The sequence below is a fragment of the Ursus americanus genome, chromosome 16 (assembly GCF_024610735.1).
Source record: "Ursus americanus isolate L20-20 chromosome 16, mUrsAme1.1.p, whole genome shotgun sequence".
NCBI lineage: Eukaryota > Metazoa > Chordata > Mammalia > Carnivora > Ursidae > Ursus > Ursus americanus.
Genome location: NC_142142.1, coordinates 59,478,277 through 59,483,135, shown reverse-complemented (window position 1 = coordinate 59,483,135; position 4,859 = coordinate 59,478,277). Strand labels below are relative to the sequence as shown.

Genomic DNA, 4,859 nt, shown 5'->3' with positions numbered 1-4,859 from the left:
TTTACTTTCATTGATTTTCTCTATTTGGTTTATGTTTTCAATATTATTCATTTCGTCATTGATCTTTATTATTTTCTTTCTTTTGTTTAACTTAGGTTTTCATTTTCTTTATCTAGCTTCTTAATAGACAAAAATTAAGATCATTAATTTGAGAATTATTTTTCTTTTCTAATAAAGTTGTTTAGTGTTTCAAATTTCCCCCTGAACTACTACTTCAGCTGCATCCCACATGTTTTCAGAAGTTGTTTTAATTGCCATTTAGTTCAAAATATTTTTAATTTTCTATTGCTTCTTTGAAACTTGGATTATTAGAAGTATGTTATTTAATTTCTTTAATTGAGGTATAACTGCTATAATATTGTATGAGTTCAGGTGTATACAACATAATGATATTCACATATACCACAAAATGATCACCACAGTAAGTCTCATTAACATCCATCACCATACATAATTACAAAATTTTTTCTCATGATGAGAACTTTCAAAATCCATTGTCTTACCTTTCAATACAGTATTATTAACTGTAGTCACCATGTTGTACATCTGCATGATTTATACATTTTGTAGTTGGAAATTTTCAAATCCCTTCACCGATATTGCCCACCCTCCACTCTCCACCTCAGGCAAACCACCACAATCTGCTCTTTATATCCAAGAACTCTGGTTTTTGCTTGGTTTTTGTTTCTTGGATTTTTAATCTAAATTTCTTTTAGTTTTTAAATATTGTGGTTTTTCTTGATCTCTTTCTGTTATTGGCTACTTATTTAAAATTAAGTTTTTTTCAGAGAACACTACATAGTATGAGTTGACTCCTTTAAAATGTATTCAGATTTGTTTTATGGCCCAAAATATGGTCTACCTTAATAAGTGTTTGCTTTCACTTATTCACTTGAAAAGTACCTACTGTTGGGTGGAGAATTTTATAAAGGACACAGGTCTAGTTGGTCAATACCAACTTCAAGTCTTTATATCTTTATTTATTTTCTGTCTACTTGTTTTATTAATTATTGAGACAGGGTATTAAAATATTCAATAATTGTGGACTTGTCAATTTCAGTTCTACCCATTTTTGCTTTATTTTAGAGCTCTGTTATTAGGTACACAAACATTTAGAAATCTTATTTCCTCTACATAAATTGATCCATTGTAACATTATGAAATTACCCTCTTTATTCCAGGTTATATTCTTTGCTCTGAAATCTAATTTGTCTAAAATTAAGATAACCACCCAGCTTTCTTTTGATTAAAGTTACTATGGTATATACACTGTATCCATCCTCTTTATTTTTAACCTAGCTGTGTCTTTATATTTAATGTTTCTTGTAAGTTTCTTATAGGCAGCATAAAATAATGTCCTGCTTTTTTATCTAATTTGACAATCTGTACTTTTTGATTAGGATGTTTACACCATTTAAATTTAATGTGACTGATTGATTGATTGGTTGATTTAATTTTATTTAAGTAGGCTCCTTGTCCAGCATGGAGCCCAACGTTGGGCTTGAACTCACAACCCTTAGATCAAGACCTGAGCTGAGACCAAGAATCAGACGCTTAACTGACTGAGCAACCCAGGTGCCCCTTTAATGTGATTTTTAAATACTTTTGGGTTTAAACAGACCACCTTGTTAGTTTTGTTCTATATATTCCATCAGTTCTTTGATCACTTTTTTCTCTTTTCCTGCCATCTTTGAGACTGAGCATTTTTTAATTATTTCATTTTATCTCTTTTTTTGTTTTAACAGCTATAAATTTTTGTTATGCTATTTTAGTTTAGGGCTAATAGCACACACTTTACAAATTTATCACAATTTGTTTCTAGTGTATTTTTTATCTCAGATATTTTATCATTTATTTTATAATATAAGAAAATTATGCCTTTATGCTTTTGCTTTCATACATTTTATTTATGCATGTTATAAATTCTGGTGCATCTTATTTTTTATTTAAGAGTTAATTATCTTTTAAAGAAAGTGTTTAAAGTGAAAAAGAAAAGTCCCTATATTTACCCACATAGTTACTGCTTCTGTTGTTTTCCCTTTCTGTGTTTTCCAGGTTTCCATCTGATATAATTTATATCTACTTGAAGGACTTCTCTTAACATGTCTTTAATGTGATTTAATGTGATTACACTGCAGATCTCTGTGTGAAGAATTATTGCAACTTGTGTATGCATGAAAAAAAGTAATTTTAAAAAATAAGTCTAATTTTTTTTAAGTTTGTTAATTTCAAAAAAAAAAAAACCTCACTAGTGAAATAAAGAGTTTAGTACAGGTATACAAAAAAGGAAGCCCCCATGAGGTTTTCACTAGGATAAAATGAGATTAGCTTGTAGTTCTCAAAATCCTCTTCAAAGAAGAATGCAATTTCAGTTTCATTGGTGATTCTCACAGCTTTCAGAGTGCTGCCTTCTTTTAATAGGGGTCTGTCATTTTTCAAACACAATACAAGTTACTTTGCCTTTGATTAATGTGCTTGATGAGTTATCTTTAGTTTATCATATTCATAATTTCTGAATGGTGGTGCAGGCTGGTCCTTAAAGAGACATCTTGCTTTAGAAATACTCTAAGTTCCCTTACGGTCTGGTCCAAATTAAGTCCATGATATACTACAGGTTTGTAATTGTGATTCTCAAATGAATGAATGAGACAAACTGCAATGATCACTTCTTCAGAAGTCATGTGAAGAAATTCCCTTTGATCCAAAATTTCATTCGCAGGTAGGTTCCCTGGGGAATCTTTCACATATGTGCAGAAGGAAAACTGTTAATATATTTTGCCCATTTGGCTTTACTCTGACATTCAGCAAATGAAGTCTGTGACTAGTCAAAATTGGTATCCCAATATTCTTTTCTGAAGAATATTTTTGATCGGTATGTAATTGGGCTGACGGAATTTTCCTTTCAGTGCTTTAAAGATATTCCACCTCTATTTTTTTCTTCTATTGTTTCTGGTGAGAAATCTATACCTTTGTTCTTCTGAACAGAAGGCATATATTTTCTAAGTGATTTTGAGATTTTATCACTGGTTTAAGCAATTTGATTATCATGTGACCCGGAATAATTTTCTTCGTGCTTCTTGTATTTAAGGTTCTTTTAACTTTTGGGTCTACGCTTTTGTAATTTTCACCAAATTTGGATATATTTTCGCTACTTCTTCTTCAAATAGTTTTTTCAGTCCCCCCTCTCTATCCTCTTCTCAGGGGACTCTAATTAATGTATACTTAGCTGCTTAAATCTGTCTCATGGTTCACTGAAGCTTTTTCACTTTTAAGTATTTTTTCTCTGTGTTTCATTATGGATATTTTCTACTGCTACGTCAAGTTTATTAATATGCATTTTCTGTTTTATTATCTAATCTTCTAGTAATCCTAACCAGTGTATTTTTGATCTCAGAAATCATAATTTTTATCTTTTGAAGTCTGATTTCTTCAGTCTTCCCTCCAGCTTTTTGAACATATAAAATATAATCATGATTAATCTTTTACTATCCTTTTTACTACGTTTACCATTTGCGTCATTTCTGGGTTTATTTTCATTGAGTGATTTTTATCCTCATTAAGGGTTGCATTTTCTTATTTCTTTGCATGGTTGGCTATTTCACTTAGATGCAAGACATTGTGTTTTATATCTTGTTGGGTGCTAGATACTTTTGTATTCCTATAAATATTTTTGAGATTAGTTCTGGAACTTAGTCATTTAAAAACTATTTGATCCTTTTGGGTCTAACTTTAAAACTTTGTTACATGGGAACAAAGCAACATTTAATCTACAGTTAAATTTTCCCACTACTGATACCCCATTAGTTACTAAGTTTTTCACTCTGATTGTTGACCATAAACACTGTTCCCAGTGGTACGTGAGCTCTAGATAACTGTTCCCTCTACTCATTTGGATTATTTCTTCTGCACACTTTGGGAAATTTCCTCACAGGCATGTACTGATCAGTAATGTACTGCATATTCGGAAGAGTGTCTCTGCTGATTTCCGAAGTTTTCTCTCTGTGCAGTTTTCTTCTCTATGTTATTCTGTCCTGCAAACTCTAGCTGTCTTAGCCTCTTCAAAAATTCCACATCTGTCTCCTCAACTAAGGGAGGAGGCTCCCCTCCCTAAGCTTTGTCCAGGCAATAAGCTGGGGCAATCACAGGGCTCACTTAATATCTTTCTCATAGCTAAAGATCAACATTCTTAACCGCCTGATACTCAATGTCATGAAAGCCTTTGATTCTTATATTTTGTCTGTTTTCGGAAGTTTCAGGATAAATCTCATTCCAGTTACTCCATCTTGGCTAAATGAGGAAAGCTTCTCAGGAGTTTTACATTAATTATTTCTCAATTTGGTATACTTGCAGCATGTGTAATATATACCTAGACTTCCATGGGCTAGGGAGGGAGCTTGATTTTTTATGGGTGACTTTTTTCTACCCCTGTTGGATTCTTGAGAAGGTGAATAAAAACAAATCTACACTTCAAGTTCCAGGGATGGTATTCAGAGGTATTTTTTCCAGTTTACTTTTTAAAACCTGGAATTATTTGATAATCCCATAAAATGGGATGTGGCTTCAGTCTGCTCTGTTGGGAAAATCATTTCACTTAAATTTGCAGCTTGTTTTAGGTTTCCTGGCCATACCAAAACACATATTCTTTTTCAAGGTACATGGAGTATAACTTCATTTATGATCTATTGTTTTGTTTTGGTTTCTTCTCTGCCTTTAATATCAAAATATATCAATTTCATACTGGAAGCAATTTGGAAAAATTTGATTTTACTGGCGAGGTCACCTCTCAGGGTTCATGCCATGTTTTCAAAATTTTGCGAGATAGGTCTAGGGCCAGATGGTTTCAGACAATCTCTTGTTGT

General features: G+C 32.1%; 1 pseudogene; it reads right to left on the bottom strand.

Annotated features, from left to right (window-relative positions):
* Window positions 1-2,265: 2,265 nt before the first annotated feature.
* LOC123792455 (UPF0538 protein C2orf76 homolog pseudogene) lies at window positions 2,266-2,681 on the bottom strand (annotated as a pseudogene).
* Window positions 2,682-4,859: the final 2,178 nt, after the last annotated feature.